General features: G+C 41.1%; 1 protein-coding gene across 1 annotated transcript in view; it reads left to right on the forward strand.

The window, feature by feature from the left end:
- The window catches only part of ROR1 (receptor tyrosine kinase like orphan receptor 1), a 262889-nt gene that overhangs the window by 99507 nt on the left and 136429 nt on the right, over positions 1-26953 (forward strand). The gene's annotated exons all lie outside the window — the stretch shown is intronic.

A 26953-nucleotide genomic window follows, 5' to 3' on the forward strand; every position in this document is an offset into this window, starting at 1 on the left:
GTACAGGTGTTTGACTACATAGAGAAATAAACAAGTGACTAGTAGAAAGCAGAACACCAAAGCTGAAAGGTTCTTTAGAGTAGTTGTTTGCGAACTTTGGTGGGCATCAGAATCACCTGGGAAGACCCAGATTCATTGAAGCAGAGGAGACCCTAATCCTCTGTATCTTTACCAAATTCCTGGGTTATTCTGATGCCCACCAAAGCTTGAGAACCACCGATAGAGCTGTAGCTCTTAACCTCAGCTGTAATTGTAATTATCTGGGGAGTTTTAAAGGTTATTGTCAGCGTCTGTGCCTCACCCCAATTCTGATTTCATTGCCCTATACAGTCTGTACCTGAAGAGCTTAACAGTTCCCCAGGTAATTCTAGCCTGCAACAAAGTTTGAGAACCACTGTTTTCAAGTTCTTCCAGGCTAATCTGCACCATAGTCAGCTCCTTCCATAATGTTCTCTAACAAGTGATTTATCCAGGTACAGAAGCTTGGAACTTTCTCCATATCTGCCCTTAATTTTCTGAGGTGGTATAGCGGAGAAATGGATTTGCAGGAAGAAGTCCTTGGTGTATATTTAAACTCTGTGGCTAAGTCAGATTCTTGAAAATTGAGTTTTGGTTAAGTGGGGTTTCAATGGAGAGAATGCCAGTCTTCCACTGTTTTGAGTACCAAATGTAATGACATGTTAAAGGGCTGAGTTCAGATCCCTGCCCTGATTAAATAAATAGAGAGATAGGTAAATAGATAGATACTAATACTGAGAACATTTTAAAATGTCTGAATGAGTTGGCATAACTCCATCACTTCTTATATATGGCCTTCAGGAGAATACCTCCCTGCCTCATGAACTATTAATAGCTGCCATCTGTTGACAGCTTTTCATGTGCCATAAGTCACATAAAGTGACTTACATGCATTATCACACATAATCTTCATAATAATTCTAAGAGACAGTGTATCCATTTGGCAGATGGAAAAAAAAAAAAAAAACAAGCCTTTGAGAAATGTCATGGGCTGAATGATGCCCGCCCCCAACAAAGATATGTTCATACCCTAATTCCCAGAACCTGTGAATTTTACCTTACTTGGGAAAAGAGTGTTTGTTGATGTAAAATTAAGGATTTTGAGAAGAGATTATCTTGCATTATCTGAGTGGGCCCTAGATGCCTGCAAGTGTTCTCTTAAGATAAAGACAGAGGGAGATTTCATACAGACCCACAGAGGAGAGGGTGATGTGAAGATGGAGGTGGAGACTGGAGAGAGGCAGCCACAAGCCCGGGGATGCTGGGGGCCCCTGGAACCTGGAAGAGGCAAGGAATGGATTCCCTCCCAGAGCCCCTAGGGGGAGCATGACCTTGCCGGATTTTGGACTTCTAGCCTCAGAATTGAGAGAATATATTTCTGCTTTTTTAAGCCACCAAGTTTGTAGTAACTTGTTATAGCAACATCAGGACTGATAAGCAGTTTGTCCAAAGTCACAATTGTAGTCAGAATTCAAACCCGTGTCCTTGACGAGTATACTATATTGCCTCCAACTGAATTGAAATTTGCAATAAAATGCCTTAGATTCATTTACTCAACAAATGGTTATTGGCAGATAAAACCAATACTGGGGGCTGGAGATGTAGTAGCAAACAAGACAGAAACAGTCTATAATTTAATGGAAGAGAGACTTTAACAATGAATTTCACATATATTAAAAATCATTTGAGTTTAACAGTGATAGGTGCTTTAAAGGAGAAGTTTGAAAACACACCTACATAGAAAGAGCCTGTTACCCTGGACCAAAGGATTTTCGCATCCTCTGGGGCTAGGCCCTACTAATTACCCACCTGAGGTAGGGGTTAGCCCTTCATCTTCTCCAGCTTGTCTCCTGGGAACCTCCATGCCTACATCTCCATTTTAGCCCTCCTGAGCTTGCAGGAGAAGTTAGTCCCCAAATAGGGCACGTCCCTCATTTGTGGGATAAGGACCCACAATAGGAGGAAGGCAGTGAGGGCTTCAGCAGGCAGTGAGCTCTGCAACCCATTACAGACATCATTATGAGGCAGTGGAGTGTGGGGAAACTGTTTTTAGACAAGGTTGGAAAATTTTGCATTCCTGTGCCAAGCAAGATTTCCTGTAGGGCCATGAGAAGCTCACTAATCATCTCTTTAGTTCCAAGCGATATTACTTCAGGGCAGTTCCTGTCAAGGCCCTATGCTTAAATATCTCTTTGCCTCGGTTTATTCCATCAAATGCTTCATTTGCTTTGAAAAAAGTTCCGAGACTTAGCTGGTCCGGCAGCTTACGGAGTACAACTCACCACATGCCTTGGAGGGCTTCTTGCTCTGCCCTCAATTGTTGCAATGAAGACAAACTTATTTTTCTGACCGTTTTCTGCATATGATTCCATTTTATGTGGGCCTGAAGTCAGACCTGACCAACTCCAGCCACTGGAATATGCTTGTGCAGAATTCAGAATGATTTGCAAGAATTTGCCATCTATTGCCGTAACTTATCTTCTGAACTCAGCTGAGTTTTCCCAGAGATCCTGCCCAGATCTCTAATGTCAAAAATTTCCCCAACACTTATATTCACTCATTCGCTCCACAGATAATTATTGAGTGCCAGCTGCATGCCAGGCACTGCTCTAAATCTATAGTGGTAGAAGCACAAAATTCCTCTTCTATAAACTTCACATTATTGTAGAGTTAGCAAATCTCTGTATGGGAAGCACTATCATAGCTAACACTTCCTGGTCTGTTCTGTCAATCATCCCACTAAATTTTTTTTAATGTTTATTTATTTTTGAGAGAAGAGTGCAAGCAGGGGAGGGGCAGAGAGAGAGGAAGACACAGAATCCAAAGGAGGCTTCAGGTTCTGAGCTGTCAGCACAGAGCCCAAAGCAGGGCTTGAACCCATGAACTGTGAGATCGTGACCTGAGGCGAAGTTGGATGCTTAACTGACTGAGCCACTGGGGTGCCACAACATCATCCCATTTAATGTGCCATAAAAACCCTGTGAGTTAGGTACTGTTGTGTCCATTTTATGGCTGGGGAAACAAACTTACCGAGGGGAAGTGACTCAGGTAATAAATGACAGAGCTAGGATTCAAATCCAGGTTTTTCTGACTACAATGTCCATATTTTCAAGGACTGCCAAGTTGTAAAATAATAATCCATTTAGAGGGAGGAAAAATAGAATGGGGTTATAAGCATTTTAGCTTATAGAATATCCTTTCTGGAAGAGGATATTCTTAATTATCCTTAGCTGATTTTTTAAATTTGTGTTTTCGCTCTACTTTCTACATTTTCTTCAGTAAATATCCTTTACTCCCGTAGCCAGATAAAATATAAGTAAAATACATAAAAAATAAGAAAACTCATATATTTCTCCAAATAATTGAAAACAAGTACTCAAACAAATTCATGCATGTTCATAGAAGCACTATGTGTAATAGCCAGGAGGTAGAAAGACCCAAAAACCCCATTAGTGGATGAATAGACAGACACAGTGTGAGATATGCATGCAATGGAATATTATTCAGCCATAAAAAGGAATGACATACTGATACATGCTACAACATGAATGAAACTCAAAAATGTTACGCTGAATGAAGGAAGCCAGCTACTAAAAGTCCCATGTCCCATTCAAGTAAAAAAATAGTCATAATAGCTAAATGTAGAGAGACGGAAAGTAGAGGTTGCCAAGGACTGGAGTAAGGGGTAACAGGGAACAACTGCCTAATGGGTATAGGGTTTCCTTTTCGGGTGACAGACATGTCTTGGGGCTAGATAGAGATGGTGGTTACATAGAGTGTCATAAATGTTTTATGCCACTAAATTATTTATTCCCTTTAAAATGGTTCATGTTATGTGAATCTTGTGTTAGTAAAGCAAAAACAACAACAACAAAAACACCAAATCAATAAAATAGACACATTGATAAGCTTTTAACATGCTATTCTTGTGTCCTGCTAGTGCCCTGAGGGTCACACAAGTGGGTTTGACATGGCCATGCTGATATTGTCTTCACTTAGTCATATTGCCCCTAACTCAAGTCATAGCCCTGGCATAGCCGCTAACTGATAAAGTAGCCTTGGGCCGGCCCCTTAGTTCAGAGGAACTTCGGGGCTCTCAGTTGTCATGGATTAAAGTCCTCTAAGATCAATTTTACATCGTAACGTGAGAATGTTCTGTAATTGTTCTGTAAACTGTAAAGTTGGTCAGCGTATGTTTTCTAGTCTTTATTTTTACATCAAGAACCACCAGGTGATCAGAAATCACCCCCAGCTGCTTAACAGCCATGAGTGTTACACGAACAATGACGATAGGTGGTAGGATCTTAGTAGTGTGTGTTTTTAGAGACTGTTGCTGTTGATACTGTTGTCTTTTATTTGTCCATGCTTGGTTCTTGTTTCTTTATTTTATAATAAAGTTTGTTCGGATGAATAGGGATGTTTGGGCCAGGGAACCGGGAGGGGGATAGAACAACCACACTGAAGACAAGATCTCAGAGAAAGTCTGTCTGCTGGTGATGGGCATCTCTCTGCTAATAGATCCCAGTGGGATTCAGGCCGATCATGACAGTCTCATCAGATCTTGGGTCTGGATCACAGGTAAATCCTGGGCAGACCTTGAGATGCTGCCCTTGAACTGAGTGCCTCTTAGGTGCTGATGACAGAGGGGTCCTGGTCAAGTCAGGATTGTCTGCTGTAGCCTACCCTTCTCGTGCCGCACAGATCTGCTAGGTGTGTCCTGTCTGCTCGCTGCTGCACTCATCCGCCTAAGAGAGACACTTGGGAAAGACTTGAGGAAATCTTGAAAGACCACTTAAGAATTCACCTAAACAATCTGGGTCCTTTTCCCCAGGGTCAGTGGAAGCAGCCGTATTAATTTCAGGAAAACTAAGGTCTCCAGGAGACTTTTGTTAGGAAATTGAGTTCAGCAGCCCAGATGTTTTGAGGTGAGGTGGGCCTGGAGGGTCTTCTGTGCTTATTTTTTTTTAAGGTTTATTTATTTATTTATTTTGAGAAAGACAGTGCATGTGTGAGGAGAGAGGGGCACAGAGAGGGAGAGAGAGAATTCCAAGAATCACAGGGCTCGATCCCACAACCCTGGGACCATGACCTGAGCCGAAATCAGGAGTCAGACACTCACCTGACTGAGCCACCCAGGTGCCCCTCTTCTGAAATTTTTATTGCTATTCTCTTTAAATCATTTCCTTCCTTTAAAAAAGTCTAGATTTGAAAGTGCTTGTAGAAGCTCAATGTATTTGTTGTAGAAAACCTAGGAAAATGAAATTATGTCAAAATCATATAGCCGCTGCTAACACGTATTCTTTTAGTCTTATGCACATGTTGTTACATATATATTTACCAAAATAGAACCATATTGGGGCATTCTCTATTGTAAACAGCATTTGTCTTTTAGCAACATCACAAACCTCTTTCTGTGTCATTAAATATTTTTAATGACATCATTTTTATTGGCCTTATTAAATTACATGTTCCATTGTAGGGGCATTTCTTATTTAACCTATCCCCTGTGGTTGAAAAGTTAGAACTACTCCAGTTTTTTGTTGTATACTGTAATACTGTGATGCGAATTGCCTTACAGGGCCAAGGAAAGACAGTATCTGGCCTCATGATGTTATCATAAATATCTTTCTGCATATTTACCGTCCCTAGCAGTGCAGGAGAAGGTACCATTTGCTTCCCTTCGCCAACACTAGGTATTATTATTTTCTTAATCATTGTCCATTGCATTTTTTTAATTTTAAAAATATTTATGTATTTATTTTGCGAGAGAAAGCGAGCATGAGTTGGGAAGTGGCAGAGAGAGAGGGGGAGAGAGAGAGACTCCCAAGCAGTCTCTGTGCTATCGGCATGGAGCCCAACACAGGGCTGAATCCCACAAACTGTGAGGTCATGACCTGAGCCAAAATCAAGCGTTGGGTGCTCCACCAACTGAGCCACCGAGCCTCCCCTCAAAATCCTTCCAGTTCTTCAATACACAACTCAAATGCCACTTCCTATGAAGCTTCTTCTGGTTTCCAATCATATTTAGTTGCCCCTTCTTCATAATAATAATACCACTTTGTATTTTGATTTAGCCCCTATTTTACCCAGACTCCATTATAGGCTCATTAAAAGCAAGGACCCTGCTTTGATATGAGCTACACTGTTGCTCTACACACATTATTTCTACTCCCACATAGTCTTATAAAAGAGTTTCTTCTGTTACAGATAAGAAAATCAAAGTTCCGAAAGGCTAAAGACCTAGTGTAATTTCATGTAGTCAGTTTCCTCTGCCCATTCCTTCATAAAGAAGCAGTCTTCTTCTCCCTAAAGATATTGAAGTGGACCCATGATTATTTTCCAGAAATTCCAGATCAGGAATGCTCTGAGGGTGGTGGTATAGTTACTATTTCAGTTTTTTCCCATTTTTCAAATCCCATGACTCAGAAATTCTCAGTCCCTGATGTTGGTTTAATAGAAATAAACCAATAAACCCTATCTTAAATCTTTTTTTTTTTGGAAAGATATAAAAGTCTTATTAAGATTATTACAAATTATCATTACAGTGTTAAATGTGTTATTGGTCCCATTGGTTTATATTTACAAAGATGCTTATAGAATACAGCTTTGGAAATACTTATACTAATAAAATTGACTTGATCCTAGTCCATAGGGGTTGCATTTTTCAAACAAGGGCTACTCTGTCTGGAGAAAAAATAATAAGCACAAGTTGTCACCTGATTCTAGAAGTCAGATGGATGAGGTACTTAGCTCTGCTATCCTGATTGCATTCCATACTGAAGGTGGGTCCCTGCAGACTGAGCCCTCCCAGGATCAGCTTCTGGGGCAGCCAGCCAATGTTCTGAAGCAGCTGCCATTTTTCTTGGGTGATTCATGTGTGAAAGTGTCTCCTCCATAAGAATCTGGGTCATCTCGTTCTTCTTCCCAGAGCCAGGCTCTTATCAGACCAGAAGCATCTCCTCATACAAATGCATCCAAGTTAGAAAGTTTATGAATGATAAGGATAGTTGTTCACTCCAAATACATAACTCTTATGGTGTCTGACATCTCATATTTGGCTATGCTTTTTGTACTCAACAGAATTGGGCCTTAGAATCTTGGAGCTGGTGTACACTTTGGTGCAACTTTAGAGACCCTTTAAAAATGATCATTATCTCTATCTTCTTAATTCAGATGGTTTACTTAACTCAGTATTTCTCTTTCCTGTTGTGAAGTCATAGCCTTGGATTTGAGCAAAGCCTTTTGCTCGTGTGTGTGTGTGTGTGTGTTTTAAACAATATTTAGGCATGTGCTGTGGAACTCTTCTCTACTGTGTTCCCACTACCGCCATCACTAACCCCTGGTCAGAGGAGAGATGACAATAGCGAATGAGCTCCCATGAACATCTACAACCAGCTCAATTTTATTGTTGTTTTGAGTTTTTCTTTGCACCTGCTTTGTTTTCCTAGGAAAAATATCACAGGTATCCTCTTTTCTTCCATTTTTATTTTACAAAGTACGTTGTTCCTTCATGGAGGTGGAAACAAGGAGAGAGTGATACTTTTGAGTTTCTAGAAATGCCATCGAACGTTTGAATATGAAGTTGACACTACTTTGAGATCATTTAATCCAGTCAGCCTTCAGTTTAACAGACATGACTCAGAGAAGAGAATGAGTCACTTAATATCAACAATACTTCCGTGGTAGACGTGAGACCAGACCCTGTTCCCCTGTTCTCACTGCGTAGCCTTAAAATATCACAGCTTCTAAGCAGTCTTCCAGAATTGCAGTGGGGACCAGACTGAGTAATCAGTCCCATCAGGGCTTGAGGATGCTACCAGGGCAGAGTGCATTTTGCTCTTAAATCACAGTCCTATCGCCAACCTCAGGGATCTGGAACTCACAAAATGAAATCCTCAATTAATTGCCTTTGTGTTCTGTGCTTACTTTTCAAAGGCAAAGATGGAAAAGGTAAGAAAACAAATAAGGAATTTATTGAAAAAGCAATGTCCTGTACGATTCCGCTTATATGAGGTACCTTGAATAGTGAAATTGGTTGAGACAGAAAGGAGAATGGTGGTTGTCAGGGGCTGGTGGGGAGAGGATGGAGAGTTGTTGTTTAATGGGTACTGGGTCTTAGTTTGAGAATATTAAAAAAGCTTTTTGAATGTATGGTGGTGAGGATTGCACATAATGTGAGTGTACTTAATGCCATTGAACTGTTTGCTTAAAAATAATTAAAATGGTAAATTTTGTGTTTTGTATATTTTAACACACACACACACACACAGAGCAATGTTCTTGATTCAGTCTTGAACCTCCATATACTCATGTGTGTGCATCCTCAACAGACTATTTTATTATATCCTAAGGAGCACTAATAACAAATGTATGCTTATATTTGCCTTGCATTTTTTGTTTTCAAAGTAATGTCACGCCCACGATTGCATTTGGTAGCCATCAATACTATCATGAGAAAGACATGAAAGATATCCTTGTTCTTATTATACAGATGAGTAAACTGAGGCCCAGAGTTACAGAGCTGACAGATGAAAGAGCTGATACTGGAACCCAGGGCTTCTGTTTTGTGTTCTTAGAACCATGCAAGATCCAGTGTAAAATGTTTTAATTTTTTTAAATGTTTATTTATTTTTGAGAGACAGAGCACAAGCAGGGGAGGGACAGAGAGAGAGGGAGACACAGAATCCAAAGGAGGCTCCAGGCTCTGAGCTGCCAGCACAGAGCCCGATGTGGTGCTTGAACCCACGAACCGTGAGATCATGACCTGAGCTGAAGTCAGACACTTAACCAACTGAGCCACCCAGACTCCCCAGTGTCAAAAGTCTTAAATGGATATTAACATATTATACTTACTAACCCTGGAAAGTAGACTCAAGTATTTTAGAAAGATTTTCAAAGACTTTGAACACTGAAGTGGCTTGGAGGAGGTTTTTAAAATGAAAATGAAGTGACTTAGTCACCTCATTATCTAGGCATTCTGATTAACTGAGGTTTTACTATACAGTAATAATACTGACAAACACTTTATAGGACTTTCCTATGTACCAAATGCTGTTCTACGTGCCTTACCTATATTAACTCATTTAGCAAAGTGTATTATTGATTATTTATAATAAAATTTATCAAGACTAGCATGTGCTAAATACCCTCTGAAGTGCTTTGTATACTTTATATCACTTAATCTACATACCAGTCTGAGGTAGCAGGTATCACTGGAGCTCGGAGATGTTGAATAATTTGCCAGAGAACACTTGATAGTCAATAACACAGCCAGGATTCAAACCCAGGTCCACCTACCTCTTTATCACCCAAACAGATGGGGTAGTGTGGGTCTTTCTAATCATTGCCATCTCTAAATATTAATTATGTCATTCAGGCAGCTGGGGTGGTGTCCAAGACTGGATGCTGGTTGGCTCATAGTTTGCTTCTTGAGGGACTTCTAAGTTTCACCCTGAAATTCTTGCTGGAAATTTGATTCAGTTGTTGAAAGTGGAAGAAATACAGCTTTCATGTTCATGCGCAATTTGCTTTTTCATTTTCTTTTATTATCCTGAGACTTACTGTAAATCACACTTTCCCATCAGTCCTGGGGGTTCTGATTATGTTCATGGGGTCCAGCTAAGAGCAAGGGCAGTAAATTACTGCCACTTTGTTTGAAAATTTTTTTAGCCACAGTACATTAGCCGCTTTTGTTTGCTTTTCCACTGGTAGTGTGCACACTTTTATTCCAGAATTGGTGTTTTTTGAATGTCTCATTTGTGAATAATGTAGCTTGCAAAATGAAATGATTGGGGAAAAAGTATGCAAGAGTGTCCTGTTGGCATCTGTAAGATTTTGAAGCATTTATAGCTAAAATGAGTTATTGAATTCTTTCTTTCTGTCTGTCTTACTCACTCACTCTCTACATTTTTCTTTTTTCTTCATTCTCGTCTATTCCACTTCTGAAAGATCAATTGCATATGATAATGACCAATACAACAACTATTATCAGGTAACTGCCTTTTTTCCAGGCTTCGTTAAGTATTTTTGTTTAGTTGAAAGACTGATAGATCACAGGGTCAGGGGATGTGTTTTATTGTAAGTTCTGTTCCAAATTTCCTGACAGTTTTAGTAAAAAAAAAAAAAAAAAAAAAAAAAAAAGGAAGAAAACAAGAAGAAAGAAAGAAAAGGGGAAAAAAACCTTTTAAAAGGCTAAAATGGGACTAATAAGAGCCAGACCATAAAGTGATTATCAAAATGTCAAAAATCACTACTTTTTCTTTATTCAATAGCATTAATCTTGAGGCACCTACCTTTCAGTAAAATCTCCCTAATGGCTTGAGTTGATTCTCTTATGGGGCCATCTACAAATAGAGTGGCTTCTAAAGTGGTACCCAAATCCTCAATAGCTTTCAGTGAAGACATTTGTTTATGTTTTTAAAATCCCACCTTTTGATAAGTAGCAAGAAAGGAGGCTCCCTGGCACAGCCTGGTAACCTAGAGTTCGAGGTTCCCCTGTGAGTCACGTTGTCATAATGTCCACAGGAGCATTCTAAAGATGCTGGAAAACAATGATAATTATGTGAGACCTGGTTGAGTTGTGAAAATAAACTCTTTTTCCTGAAAATTTTCAGTTTCTAGAGTGGCTTTGGAAAGGACTTTAGTGTGCCTGAAAAAGAAACTTAAGTTAGAATATTGTCATTCTCATCAAGAATCCATACAATGTCTTGGACTTTATAATACTCACCATTGAGCAAGGCTACTTACTTTACAGGATCTCCCTGTTGTCTGATAACTGGTCCCAAGACCCATGGTGATGAGCCTTTAGCAACCATGTTTATGTTATGTAACTCTGCCCTCTCTGGAGAGTTGACTGGACCAGGGGAAAGGCACTTGACCCTGGTTGGGACAATCACAGTCATTTTCCTAGAACTTGGAATTGGGACTCAGAGAGAGCCAATGTTTATGAGTTGCTGGTGGTGCCATGAGATTAACTTGGGGTAGATAACGTGAAATGATCATCTTCTCTGGTGTGTGTAGAAAAGCCAAGAAAGCTGGTTTGCAAAGAGAGGAGATTTAAACAGATTCATAAAAAGAACCAAAGATAGACGGTGGAGGGGGAATTCTGACCTGGTTCCCAGAAGCTTTCCAGTCTTGGTTCCTGTTCCTCTTGAGGCCTGGCTGGACCCCTTGCCAGAGTTCCACAGAAACCCTTGCATTCTCTGGCAAATTCCTCATCCACATCATCTGCTCCTTCTCACTCCAGCTTGGGTTAGCTTCTGTTACATGCAACCAATTAGAGTCTTAACAAAGATGAAAGACAGGGTGACTCTTTCTCTGATATGTACTTGTTTGATTACAGAGATGACCAAGTAAACAAATAGATGAATGTTCATACTTACCCTCTGATACCCTAGAAAGTTTGAGCTGGGAACAAACTTCAGAGATGTCTTAGTCCTATCCTCTAATCAGATAGATGAGGAAATCAAAGACCCTAGCTGGGAAGTGATTTACCCAGGTTCACACACAGCCACGACTTGATCCCTGATCTCTTTCTAGGTTGGCTTCATGGTGCCATCCATCTGTCTGTCCATCCATCCATCCATTCAACCAGTAAACGTAGAGTGAGCAAGCTTCCAATGCATGGCAGGTCCTGGAATTCATGCTTTCTGCAGTGAGCAAACTGTGTGATAGGATTAAAGTTCTTTATGCATAGTCTCACTTCATTCCATGGGGTTTCCCATCTGAAAGGGCATTTTACCTTTGGGTTACCTTTGCTAACCCATTATAAGAGCAAATTTATCTAGAAATCTCCCAGAATGTCTTCCTATCATATATTCTCTGTGCCTATCTTGTGGCACTCTTTTTTAATATCTATGATAATCTGTGTTCATATCTTATTTCCTTTGGAAGCCCTTTGAAAACAGAAACTGGGTGTGAATCAGTACCTTCACTTCCTCATACAGAGTCTGTCACAAGATACATCTTCAGTAAACGTCTGCTCTTCTGGAGAATTTATTTTACTCCTTAGAGTCTCAATGGAGACTGTGTATCAGTTATCTATTGCTAGGTAACAAAACACTGCAAACTTAATGGCTTCCAAAAACAATCATTTATTATTATCTGTCATGTTTCTGGGAATTGACTGGGCTCAGCCAGATGATTCTTATTCAGAGTCTATCATATGGTTGCAGTCAGATGGTGCCTGAGGCTAGTTATCTTGAAGGCTTTCTCATGTACATGTCTGGTAGACATCTGGGCTATGAGAGTACTCAAACAGAGCTGCAACAGCTGAAGCTCTACAGGAATCTAGCCTCTCTCTCTCTCTCTCTCTCTCTCCCTCTCTCCCTTTCTCCATGGACTCTCCGTATGGAAGCCTCTCTGCATGATGGCCTCATTGTAACTGGACTCATTACATGGTGGCCAAAGGCTCCCATAGAAACTGCCCCAAGAGAAACTGCCAGAAGATACATAACCTTGCCTAACCTGGCCTTAGAAGTCACCTCACATATGTCACTTCTACAACATTCTCTCTCTTCAAAGAGTCACAGAGGCCCTGCCAAGTGTAAGAAAAGGGGGCACACACTCAACCTTTTGATGAGAGGAGTGTCCAAGAACTTTTAAGACCTGTTTCTGCATCTCTAATTTATCCTTCTTCACATAAGGGGGATGTGAAAAGATTAATACATTATCTCTGACCCCAAGAAGCTTACATTTGAGTTGGAAGTCATGGTTCTTGGGGCAGCTGCTAGTTTCTGGCTCCACTGACAGCTACATCTTTTCTGACTACTCTGCCACTGCTAGCCATAATCAATCCTAGTGACCTAGTGTTGTGACCTAGGAGTTAGTATGGGTCAGTAGGTAGGGTCAGGGTCTCATTTTCTCATAAAATTCTTGTGTGCTGGACTTTGTCTCAGGCCCTCTGGAGGAATAGACAGAAGACTCATATTTGGGCCTTGCCAAGAAGGAGTGAGAGACATTTCTAGAAGTGTAACTTAAGGAAATAATACAAAAGGGCAAAAAAGATTTAAACATAAAGACATATGCTGAAGCATTGCTTTTAAGAGTAAGTAAATAGGAGGGAGAACTAGATTTTCCCCAATTGGGGAAATCCTTTCATTGAGATCTCTGATGGAAATCCATGGTCAGAGATCTGTGGCTGCTTTTCCTTGGATTTCTGCAGTCCTATGTGCTTGGGGAGGAGGAAATAGAGATACAAAACCTAAGCCCCTCCAGCCCCTCCTCTCCACCACACTCCTCACCAGCTCTGTCCTCCTTGCCCTTCGGGATCAGCTCATATTTCCTGAAGCCCAGCTCTGGGCACGCATTGCTTGGCTTACTACTGTGTAAAAACTGCCCATTGCTGGCCAGATAAGGTAGAGAATGCTTCATTACTGTTTGAGGTCTTTTCTCATTCTTGGCCCAGCCTTTCTCTCTGGCCTTCTTGCCTACTACTTGTTCATCCACTTTCCAGAAAGCGAATGGGGGTGATTTCTTCTGTATTGCTCTCACCCACTCTATACACTCATGCCTTTGAGCTTTTACTCAAGCCATTCCTTTCCCCACAGATGCCATCTCCTCTACTTCTACCTAATGAAAGCAGAACCCCCCCCCCGCCCAGCTTAGCTTATGGTGGGAGAAGTACAAGGGGAGGGGCTGGAATCTTCTCAAGAACACATTTTCCCCCAAATGATGTCTTTTTAAAAAAATTTTTTTTATGTCTTTATTTTGAGAGACAGAGACAGAGAGCAAGCAGGGGAGGGGCAGAGAGAGAGAGGGAGACACAGAATCTGAAGCAGGCTCCAGGCTCTGAGCTGTCAGCACAGAGCCCGATGCGGGGCTCAAACCCATGGACTGTGAGATCATGACCTGAGCCGAAGTCAGACACTTAACGGAATGAGCCACCCAGGCACCCCCCAAATGATGTCTTTTAAACAAATTTTAATGGTATTAGGTTAACATGACAGTTATTAAGACCATGGTGAAAAGATGCCTCAGGGGTTCCTCATGGTGGCTGGATATGTGCTGCTGCTGTATTTCATTGTCACAGTGATTAGGGGATGCAGTTGATATTTATTGGGCAGAAGCCTAGGATATTAAACCACTTGCCATGCGCGGGGTAATCCTGCAGGAAGAACCTTCCTGCCTTGAATGTTAGTCATGCCCCACTGAGGAACACAGTAAAGTGAGGAAGTTGTAGGGATGACACTGTCAGCAGATGCACATGGGCCATGTCAGGAGGGTCGTGAAGGGTGGCGCCTTGCACCTTGCGTGTTCCCACTCTCCCCAGCAACTGCATAGCTCTTGCTCTCTGCCCTCACTCCTCCCATCTCTCTCATTCTTGCTCTCTCTGGTCTTAGAACCCAGCTCTCAGCCTCTGCTCTCCATCATGGCCCAGCTCAAGAATGGCCACTGCTACTGTCAAGTTTTCCATGATTTCTCCAGCTGGACATGCTTACCCCTTCCTAAGTAGAAAACAGCATTTTCCCCCTTGTGTCTTCCTTTTTTTTTTAAAAATTATTTTTATTGGTTTCTTTCCCAACAATATTTTTTTCAAGAGAGATGGGCCAGTGCCTACATAAGTATTTGATAAATATTTACTTATTTTTCTTCTGTCTCCCCTTCATTTCCTCCTCTCCTACAAATGCCTATGCATTCCAGCAAGAGGACAGGAAGTCTGAGGTTTCTCCCCGCCTCCACTCTGCTCTGGGTCTTGCCTACCATGCCCAACAAACTCCAGGGGACAGCCTGGCCCCTCTGTCCCTGTGGCATGACAATGTTGGCCTGCCCATTTTGGTCTTACTGCGCTGTCTCTCAATCTCTTTCAACCATCAACATCTTGACCATACACTTAGCTTTGCTCTCACTCTGATTTGTACTTTCGAGTTAGATCCCTGGGATGCCTCCTCCTCTTCCCTTCAAGATCTTAAGCAGAATCTAAATGGCAGAGGCCATGCCTCCTTTTTAAACATCCTACCGACTGCTACGTGTCACCTCTGGCCCAGAAAGCAGGTTAAATTTCCCTTTTCTGGGGTCCCCTATCATCCTGAACATACTCAGATCACACTCTAGTATGACTGTTTCTTTGTTTGTCTGATTCTATAGCCAGGATGAGAGATCTTCTAACCCTTCAACCCATTGGTTCTTTAATTCATCAAACATTTTCCACGTCTACTCCTATCAAGCCTGTGAGAGGTGAAAGTGCCATACGAAGGAAAAGGACACGCATAGATCCCGTGTTCCCTGCCTTGTCTGCTTCGTTGACTCTTGCCTCTGCCTACTGAGAAGATAGTACCCCCTTCAGTTTTCATCTCCAGATTGCTTAGTCCTTTTCTGTTTTGTTGAAGAAGCAGTCAAGCACATCCTGCCTAAATTTTGAGAAATTTGGTTCAAAGTTTGAGAGCAAAACCACCCCATTCCTAACAGAGAACCTTCAGGCGACAGGGTCCTCACCAGGACACTACTAACAGGAGATCTGAGATGTGGCCCAGTCAGCAGATTCTTTCAAATTTTGAAATACAAACCTTGCACCATGAATGGAGAAGAGGGGAGAGAATGGTTTGTGTGCCCTTTCATGTCCCCTTACGCTTATATTCTGGGAAAACCTGAAACTGGAATGTTGGCCACAGTGGAATCGTGTTGGAATGCTGACCGGCACACAAAGGGGTTTGGGATCTGTTCCATCAAGATGTGACTAGAAAACTGAGATGGTCCCTATAGGAATAGAAATTCCTTGGCCAGAATGGCAAACTTTTATTTACAAAGCCACCTGGGCATCCCTTAGAGCCATCAAATGCTTGAGAATTTATTATGACTGGACAAGCCGCTGCCTCACAGAGTCAGGCCAGGGTAGTGAAAATACACCATGATTTCATCTTTAAAGGCCCCGAATGTGGCTTGGTTCTTCCCCGAAAAGGGCTCCCTAGCGGGACTGAAAGCAAACTGTTGCCTTTGCCTGATGCAGAAGCATCCACAGGCTTCCGTCGCGAGGATCACGCATCGTGCTGACGCTGAGGCATCTCCTCTCCACACTATTGGAATCGCAGAGATGACTTACGATGTGCTCTGTTCGTGTTGGCCCACAGCCCAAACCAGAAACATACCTCAGGCTTGGCCTTCTAGATACTATCTCTGGTAATTTAAAAGTTCATTCTGCAGACCCACTCATCCTGTCCCACTACAGTTAAAGTCTGACAGCATTTTACAAAGGCTTATAACCAACCCATAAAGGGGGAACAATGCAGTTTTTAGATTTGCAGGATGGCATGCCGGCCCTGAGCCTGAGAGTCAAAATTTTCCCTTTTTTTGTTGTTTTCAAGTTAGAACTTTTCTATGTTCTAGGGAGGCAAGGTAATAGCTCATAGTTTTGCTGGTATTATTTAGTTTGGTTTTGCAGGGCTGTGAAGAGCTGCTAGGGATGGCTTGGAATGTAGATGTACCTTACATCGGAAGAATTCTTAAGCCCATGGATTTATGTATCATCCTAGCATTCAGCTGAAGATGGGGATTTAGTTAAAATAATTACTGCTTTATAGTTAGGATCAATGAAGACCAGGAGAGTCAGAAATCAGTCTGGGAATATTTCTCTAAGATGCCGGGATCAGTTCTCAGGTCAGAATCTTGTGTCCTTGTGAATTTCACCTGGATGGGGCTGATTCTGTCAAAGTCAAATCACTGTTCTGATGGTTAAGTGTGTTTCTGCTCATCATTTTATTTTATTTTTTTAATGGCATTTTTTAAAAATATTTTTATTGATTTCTAGGAGAGAGAGAGAGAGACACTGTGAGCAGGGGAGAGTCAGAGAGAGAGGGAGTCACAGACTCTGAAGCAGGCTCCAGGCTCTGAGCTGGCAGTCAGCACAGAGCCTGACGTGGGGCTCGAACCCACGAACCGCAAGATCATGACCTAAGCGAAAGTCGGACGCTTAACCGACTAAGCCACCCAGGCGCCCCTCTGCTCATCATTTTAAAGTATTCTTATTATTTCTAATTTTAAATGAAACATACACATGACAAATATGAATAAAATGACAACCCCCAAATTATAAATAACAATAATATAGAATAATCATAATAACCCCAACGTAATGAAAATGATTGAAAATTACAGTACAATAAATTGGACACTTAAATAAGTCACAGAAGTCCAAAGAAGTTTAAAACTAGAAAAAAAAAAGCCATCGGGGCTCCTGAGTGGCTCAGTCCGTTGAGTGTCTGAATTTGGCTCAGGTCATGATCTCATAGTTCGTGAGTTTGAGCCCCATGTTGGCCTCTGTGCTGACAGCTCAGAGTCTAGAGCCTGCTTCAGATTCTGTGTCTCCTGCCCTCTGCCCCTTCCCTGCTCACATTCTGTCTCTCTCTCTGAAAAACAAATAAATGTTAAAAATTTAAAAGAAAGAAAAAAAAGAAAAGTCACTAGAGTAACCTTGTTGGCAGTTGCCAATTACCTCATTAGATACTCTGCTCCTGGAAAAAATAAATAAATAAGGGTAGATAGAGATCATGACATCTTTGGTGTGAAAATGAGCTTTCATCCAGATGGATTCAGGTGAGTTGTTAATGGAAGAGGTTCTTGATGACAGTAGGTTATAACAGCAGATTGAGAGGGGACAAGTTGGTAGTGAGGGCAGGAGACGGCATCAGCTAGAACTGGATTCCATCCCGGCCATGCCAGACATAGCAACACTTAAACCTCTATTAGCCTTGGTATCTTCCTTAAAATCGGGTAACAAAAACCTATATACATCACAGCGTTCTGGAAAGGATAAAATGTTATAATATATATATAAATATATATAAAGTGCCTGATAGAATCAGTGTTCAACACCTTTGTTCCCTTCTCCCTCCACCTTGATTAATTATAGGTGGGAGAGAGAGCAGTCTAAATACTGGAGGCAAGCCATTCTCATTCTGTGTAGATATTAACTACTTAAGAGGGAAAAGTAGTTCCTCTGAGCTTTTAAGAGGCCATTTACATACAATTGGCCTACTTGTAAAAATGACCGATTCATTAAATCATGCCTCTAGGTAGCAAAGTTTTCATAAACTCCTTTGAGTTGCTGTGTATTTACTGTGCTTTCTAAAGAAAGACCTATAAAGGCAGCTGCTTTCCCCCCATTAGCCCAGATTTATAGGAGTTTTTGCTCTGAGTGCGCATTTGCAGAACCATTTCTCATGTATGTGCATTTGCTCCCCAGAAAGGAGCTGTGTATTTGGCTGTTTGTTGTCTTTGGTTCTGCGGACACCCTTTCAAACTCTCTTGATACTCAGAAGTCATTAAGCCCAAGCTCAGCTTAATGCCTTAGTACTTGAGCTCTCAAGAAAATGTGAGTGGTAGGAGCAGACCCAGCCCAGCCCAGCCCAGCCCAGCCCAGCTCTTTTTCTTTTTGACTTTGAAGCATCTCATCCTCTGCTCAGTAGCAGCTTTATTTGGCCAGAAAATATTGATCTTAGTTGAGGTATCTTCTGTACAGTACCGTCTCCGTTTTGGTTTCTTCGGAATGACAGGGATTGTGGTGGAGAATTCTCCTGGAGAATTTTGAGCAGTAAAAACTGGGCGTAGCAGGAAGTCAGGTGAAAATCAGTGGTCAGACAATGGGGGTTGGAATTATTGCAGCCGAGTATTCTCCTGTTGACTGGGAGAATCTTTTGGAGGTATCTAAAAAAATATGCTTATACTTGGACTCCACCCAGGATCAACTGAATTAGAATCTCTAAGGATGAGACCTAGGTATCGGTGTAGGTTTTGTTTGTTATTCCCCAGGTGATAGTGATGTTCAGGAGGGTTGAGACTCTCTGGCTATAGCTAATTATAGCTCCTTGTAGTCAATGCTTTGGATGCACCAGAAATTGATTATCTCATTTGACCCCCACAAGAACATTAGTGGGAAAGTACAATTATTGCCCCCATTTTACAGTTGAAGAAACTGAGGGGAGGTGTTAAGTACCAGCAGGTGAGAGGACTCAGCTATGAAGCCAGGCATCAAACTCCAGAGCCATGTTCTTAATTACCATGCCGCAGCCCATTATTATAAATAGTGTCTCCAGTGGGAACTAAGTTCCAGCAAGTGGGGTTATCCAGTGGTCTCGAGATCTCTCCATACCTTCAACTTACCGACCTCCTGCTCCCCGTGTGTTCGAGACTTCCCAGCAGCCCCACGTCAGATAACGAACTGCGGCTATTCAGAAGTCCCCTGCTATTTCCACTGATTTTTATTAAATGCAGCTTGTGGCTCCAACTCAAGAATGTGCAAGCCGATTTAGATTATGTTGTGCATTGAGTTTATTAAGATAAAAAATATTTCCCAAGATAGTGAGTCAGAAGTATTTATGGTGAAGTGTGCTGAAAGTGAATGCAGGTTGATAGCGTGAACAGAATGTTCTCTCAGAGTCAAATGCAATGACCTAACTGTGTTTGGCAGCCTTCCTTTATGTTTAGCTAAGCATTTTATTTCATGTCGGAGAGCCTCCTCCCTCTTCTGAGAAGGATCGGTCCTGTAGGAGACCAGGATTTTGGCATGTGCCTCTTTGATACCAAGACGTAGGCCCTGAGCCTAATTGTGACAGGCTCCCCGGCTGACTGACTGGGTTGCCATGGCAGAAGACCATCAACCTCTTTATATCTCAGTTTCCCTCACCTGTCAAAATGAGACTATAACTCTTGGCCCTCCCTCCCTCCCTGAGGAGAGTGGGAGGGCACTTTGAAAATTAAGTAATAAATGTTGGGAGGGATTTGTGGATGTGACGTCTTGTCAAAGGGGTAAGTAATAAATGGGGTGTTTCCAAAGCTCATTTGCCCGAAATACACTGGAGCCTTCCATTTACTTAATCAACTAGCCTTTATTAAATGCCTACGAAGTTCACAATAACACATGGAGTGCTAAGGGGAATACAAAAAGGAAAAAAGGAGGAAATAGGGTCTCAATTCCCAGAAAGCTCATAAACTAACTTCTTTTTTCTCACAGTTCACTTTTTAGGTTGATTAACCATCAGTGTGAACGATGCCTGTACTGTATTTTAAAAAAGCTCATTCTCAATGGTGACTTCCAGTTACGTCATATGTAACTAGTAGTGATTTAGTTGTTCTCAATACCGGTGGGTGTTGTCACGTGCTGGATGGACTCATAAAAAGGGCAAGAATATTCTGTAGTCCCTGTTAAGGGAAGTGGAGGACCGTAAAAGACCACAGCCTGGGTTTATTGGGAATGGTGCATTGGCTCATATATGGTCTCTTGTGTCCAAAGGTCTGGGTCTGGGTCCTGGCTCTGTCACTTTCTAGCTATGTGACTTCAGGCAAATACTTAACCTCTCTGTGTCTCATTTCTTTATCTCTAAAATGAGGGTAATAATAGGGTCTAACTCATGGGATTGTTTTCAAGATTAAGAAGTTAGTGTGTACAATGCACTTAGAATCATGTCTGGCAGCTTATAAATGCTCAAAAAATATTGGCTATAATCATCACTTTCTACGGGTAATGGAGGAAACAGTGGCACTAAAAGAATACCAGTATTTCATTTTCCTATATTATAAAAAAATCAAATCCTTTTTTTATTTGGAGTCTGCAAATGTGCCCAGATCTTTGTGGCCAGTGCTGCAATCACTTAGAGTTGCCCCTAAATCCCAAGCGGTTTATTCAGAAATGGGAAACAGGCCATACAGAGAGAGGCCTCTGGCTTATGGTGCACAGGAACGCTAAACTAGTTTGTTCTGAGAGCTTCACACCAGTCCAGGGCCCAGATGGGTGGTGAAGGACAGCTGTCAGTTACGACAGAAAGAGCACTGTGCTCAGAGTCCAGATCCTGACTTTGCCTTTTGTTGGCCAGGATAGTTTCTGGGATAAGTCTTTAATTCCTCTGAACTGCAGTTTACCCTTCTTGATTACACAAAAGCTTTGGTTAAGCAGGGGCACCTGGGTGGCTCAGGTGGTTAAACACCAGATTTTGGTGCAGGTCATGATCTCATGGTTCATGAGTTCAAGCCCCATGTCAGGCTCCAGCTAACAGCTCAGAACCTGGAGCCCACTTTGGATTCTGTGTCTCCCTCTCTGTCCCTCCGTCACTCTCAACCTGTCACTATCTCTCACAAATAAACTTAAAAAAAATTTTTTTTTTTTGAAGAATGTCTTTGATGAAGGTATGCCTGGGTGGCTCAGTTGATTGAGCATCCAACTTTGGCTCAGGTCATGATTTCATGGTTCATGCTTTCCAACCCCACATAAGGCTCAGTGCTGACAGCTCAGAGCCTGCTTCAGATTCTGTGTCTCCCTTTCTCTTTGCCCCTCCTCCACCCATACTCTCACACTCTCTCTCAAAAATTAATAAACATTAAAAAAATTTTTTTAAAAAGAAAATCTTTGATGAAGCAGTAATAATAATTAACTTAATTAAATCTTGACCCCTGAATACCTATCTTTAATATTCCCTATGGCAAAATCAGAAATACCCAGACGTGCTGACTGCTGAAATACTATGGTTGTCGCAAAGAAAACCATTTGAGTTGTGAACTGAACCAGCCACTTTTTTACTTTAAAAAAATGACAGACTGAGAAAGACAAATACCATATGATTTCACTCATATGTGGAATCTAATAAAACAAATGAATAAACAAAAAGAAAGCAGAATCAGACCTATAAATACAGCGAACCTACTGATGGTTGTGGGGGATGAGATGAAAAATAGGTGAAAGGGAGAGGGAGATACAGGCTTCCACTTATGGAATGAATAAGTCACAGGAATAAAAGGTACAGCATAGGGAATATAGTCAGTGGTCTTGTAATAGTGTTGTATGGTAACAGATGGTAGCTGCACTTGTGAGCATAGTATAACGTGTAGAGAAGTTGAATCACTATGTTGTACACCTGAAACTAATATAACATTGTGTGTCAACTATACAAAAAAAAAATGATTAACAAACTATGGTTAGTTATTTTTGAGTATTCTTGAAAATGAACAAAATGAGATGGCCACTTCAAATAAATAGGAGATGGTATTAGCCAATAAAATTTGAGCTCCTTAGCAAAAATTAAAATTTTGGAAAATTTGTAGCCACCACCATGGGCTCGATAGCTTTCCAGTCTTTACTGATGAGGTTGATGGTGATATTAACAAAAATGATTTTTCTTTACTATGTAATTAAATGTGTTCACATTTGGAAAATCTACATAACTCATTGAACCAAATGTTTTCCAAGCAGGGATTTCATGTGTTATAAAACCGAATGTGGATAAAAGACCTTTGAAACGCAAGATAAACTAATGCATTTTCATGTAACAGATTAAGAGGAGTTCACTGATAGGGCTTCAGATTCACATTGCAAATAACCTTTAAGAAACTACCACTTGTCGAATTTTGGTGTATTATCACAGAAGAACATTCTAAATTATCTGAAAAAGCTATTAAAATACCCCTCCCCTTACCACCTGTGCAAAGCCACAGTTTCTTCATATACGTTGACCAAAACAACCTATCCCAACAAATTGAATGTAGAAAGAAGAGAACTCAGTTGTCTACTCTTTTTTTTAAAGGATTTTTTTTTAATTTTTTAAAATGTTTTTATTTATTTCTAGGAGAGAGAGAGAGAGACAGCGTGAGCAGGGGAGGGTCAGAGAGAGAGGGAGTCACAGACTGAAACAGTCTCCAGGCTCTGAGCTGGCAGTCAGCACAGAGCCCGACGCAGGGCTCGAACCCACGAACTGCGAGATCATGGCCTAAGCGAAAGTCGAACACTTAACCGACTAAGCCACCCAGGCGCCCCACAGTTGTCTACTCTTAAGCCACATAGATTCACAGCAATAGGAATCAGTGACATCCTTCTCACTATTTATGTATGTGTATAAAATATAGTTATTTTTCACTGAAATATATTATTCATGTTAATAAGTAATGAGATTATTTTTTATTTTTCAATAAGTTAGTAAACAAATGTTTTTAAATTTTCTCTTTGGAGTCCTGAGTATTTTAGGGTATTTAGGCATCTCGAAACCAAAAGATTTGAGAACTTCTGTCAGACAACAAAAAGTTAGAACATCTAATTTAAAGAATTTTTTTGTTTTTATTTATTTTTGATATATAGAGAGATAGAGCATGAGCAGGGGAGGAGCAGAGAGAGAGGGAGACACAGAATCCAAAGCAGGCTCCAGGCTCCGAGCGGTCAGCACAGAGCCTGATGCAAGGCTCAAACCCACAAACCAATAGATCATGGCCTGAGCTGAAGTGGGATGCTTAACCGACTGAGCCACCCAGGCCCGCAGAACATCTAATTTTTTAAAGACTGTTTTTTTAGAGCAGTTTTAGGTTCACAGCAAAATTAAGAGTAAGATACAGAGATTTTCTATATACCCCCTGCTGCCACACACGCATAGCCTCCCCCATTATCAACATCCCACACCAGAGGGGTACATCTTACAATTGATGAACAGGTTATAACCACCTAAAGCCCATAGTTTATATTACACTTCACTCTTGGTGTTGTACATTCTATTGGTTGTAATGACATGTACGTGCCATTATAGAGCGCCCACTGAATCCTCTATGTTCTGCTTATTCATTCATCCCATGCCTGTCCTCCCAACCCCTGGCAGCAGCTGATCTTTCTACTATCTCCATGGTTTTACCTTTTCCAGAGTATCACATAGTTGCAATTATACAACACGTAGCTTTTTCAAATTGTTTTTTTTTTCACTTAATAATATGCAACTAAGGTTCCTTCATGTCTTTTCATGGCTTGATAGTTCATTTTTTTGAGTGCTGAATACTATTCCATTGTCTAGATGTATCACAGTTTATCCATTCACCCACTGAAGGACATCTTAGTTTCTTCAAGGTTTTGGCAGTTATGAATAAATCTACACACATTTGTGTGCAGGGTTTTGTGTGAACATTAAGTTTTCATTACTTTGGGGTAAATACCAAGGAGCGAGATTGCTGGATCATATGGTAAGAATTTGTTCTGTTTTGTAAGAAACTGCCACACTGTCTTCCAGAATGGCTATACCACTTTGCATTCCCACCAGCAATGAATGGAAGTTCCTGTAGCTTCACATCTTAACCAACATTTGTTGTTGTCAGTGTTCTGAATTTTGGCCATTCTAATAGGTTTGTAGTGGTATCTTGTTTTAATTTACATTTACTGATGACATCTGATGTGGAGTATTTTTTCATATGCTTATTTGCCATTTTTATATATTTGATGAGGTATCTGTTAACAGTTATCTTGGATTGTTTTTTAATCAGGTTTTTGCTTTCTCATTGAGTTTTAAGATTTTTAAGAATTCTTGGGGCTCCTAGGGGCACCTGGGTGGCTCAGTCGGTTAAGCGTCCGACTTTGGCTCAGGTCATGATATCACAGTTCGTGGGTTCAAGCCCTGCCTCGGGCTCTGTGCTGACAGGTAGCTCAGAGCCTGGAGCCTGTTTCAGATTCTGTATCTCCCCCTCTCTCTGACCCTCCCCTGCTGTTGCTGTCTGTCTGTCTCTATCTCAGAAATAAATAAAAACATTTTTTAACAATTTTTAAAAAAAGAATCATTGGGGCTCCTGGATGGTTTAGTCATTGAAGCATCTGACTTCGGCTCAGGTCATGATTCCATGGTTCATGGGTTTAAGCCCATGTCAGGCTCTATACTGACCGCTCGGAGCCTGGAGTCTGCTTCAGATTCTGTGTCTCCCTTTCTCTTGGCCCCTCCCCAGCTCTGGCTCTGTCTCTCTCTCTCTCTCAAAAATAAACGTTAAAAAATTTTTTTAAAGAGTTCTTTGTATATTTTGGACAACATTCCTTTATCAGATATTTCTTTGGCAAATATTTTCTCCCATATTGTGGCTTGTCTTCTCATTCTCTTGACATTGTCTTCTAAACAGCACAAATGTTTTACCTTTAATGAAGTCCAGCTTATCAATTACTCTTTTCATGGGTCATTTCTTCTGAGTAGTATCTAAAAGTCATTAAGGTATTCTAGGTCATCTAGATTTTCTCCTAAGTTATCTTCCAAGAGTTTTATAATTTTGCATTTCACATTTGGGTCTGTGATCCATTTTGAGTTAATTTTTGTGAAAGGTATATGATCTGTGTCTAGATTTTTTTTTTGCATGTGTATGTACAGTTATTCTAGCACTGTTTGTTGAAATCATTCTTTGTTCCTTTGTATTGCCTTCGCTTTTTTGTCAAAGGTCAATTGACTGTATTTATGTGTGTCTATTTCTGGGCTCTCTGTTCTGTTTCATTGATCTATTTGTCCATTCTTTCACACTCTCTTGATTACAGTTGCTTTATATCAAGACTTGAACTTGGGTAGCATCCATCCTCCAATTTTGATCTCCTCCTTCAATATGATTTTGGCTATTCTGGATCTTTTGCCTCTCCAGATAAACTTTAGAATCAGTTTGTCCATATCCGCAAAATATCTTACTGAGATTTTGATTGTAATTTCATTGAATCAATAATTTGATTTATCTCTATTAACTGTCTGTGGGGTCTCAGACAACTTTCTTACCCTGTCTGTGCCTTAGGTTTCTGATGTGTGAGATGAGAATAACAATAATAGTTTGTAACAACACATGCTACAATAGTAAATACCCTTTAGGTGTTAACTATTATCAGTATCATTACTGTATCATCATTGTTGATGTTTTTCTCATTACCATCAATACTGCCAGTACCACCAGTAGGAGACACAGTAACACAGAGCTAGAGGGTAGAGTCAGCAGAATGGGAATATTTTTCTTTCTCATGCCAGATTTTACCCCACCTGCTACCATCCAGTCTGCCAACATGTGTGGCCTGAGGAAGAAGGGAAAGAAGGATGACAAGGCTCAAGCACACATTGGCAGAGGAAGCCACTGAAAGAATTATGAATAGCCAGATATAAATGTGGAAGCCCGATTGCTTTGTCTGGCATCAGGCCCAGTTCGTACCTGCTGTCTGCCCTCCAGTGCTTCTGCGGCTCCTTCCTGTGGGAACGTAAACTGCTCAGGAGAGGCAGCCCACACAGGCCCATTAATAGATCCTGAAGCCAAAGTCTGGGGAGGTGAAGTGACTGCCCAGCACAGGCAGCTTTACAGGTGTCTCTGCATCAGGCTTCTTCACAGAGATACCCTTGTGTTGTATGAAAGGAATGACTAGGTCAGAGCCTGCAGTGGCCACACCAAGCTTTGGGAGTAGAGAAGAGAGTGGATCCCCTAGTGTGGTCCATGAGGCTGCTACAGAAGGATCCAGCTGGTTCTGGAAAGAGAATGAATCATAGCCAAGGGCTTGTTAACAACAAGACTGATAGTAATGATACAGACATGCGTTTTTATTTTATTTTATTCCAGTCACAAAATGCTTTCATGTTGTTTGGGCCAAATGTTGTACCGATGCTTCTAGTCTTTGCCAAACTGAGGACCAGACCATCTGCTTGCTCTAAGTGAGCAGCTACAGATGGCAAACAAATTTTAACATTATTCTTTATCAGTAAAATGTTAAAACCAAATTCCCTGTTTGTGGGAAGTCTCCTTTGAACACAAAGATTCGTTTACATTTCCTTCATTCTCTCTGGACACATACTGCTTGGGCCAGCTTCTCCACTGATTTCAAGATGCCCTGTAATCCTCTATTTTGTTTTTAGGTAGATATATTATAGAGTTTCATGGACAAATTAACCACTCTCCCCTATTAGATGTTAGTTCTGTGATCTTGGGCAGATGACTTCATCCCTCAGGTGTCCTTTGCTGTAAAATCTGCTAGACTTGGCCAGGCACCAATCAGTTAGATGAATAATCACCCCCTACTTTTAGGTATAAGATGTTTGTAAGGAAAAGAAAAGAAAAATATAGCTAATAAAATAACAGAGACTCACATGCTGCTTGCTCTGTGCCAGACCCTTGTCAAAGCACTTGCTAGGTATTAATTCACTTAATCCTTGATATTGCCCCGTGAGGAAGATACAGCTAGGATACTAGGTTCATAGATAACAAAACTGAGACA

Source organism: Hyaena hyaena, unplaced genomic scaffold (genome assembly GCF_003009895.1).
Source record: "Hyaena hyaena isolate Hyena2069 unplaced genomic scaffold, ASM300989v1 scaffold_75, whole genome shotgun sequence".
Taxonomy (NCBI): domain Eukaryota; kingdom Metazoa; phylum Chordata; class Mammalia; order Carnivora; family Hyaenidae; genus Hyaena; species Hyaena hyaena.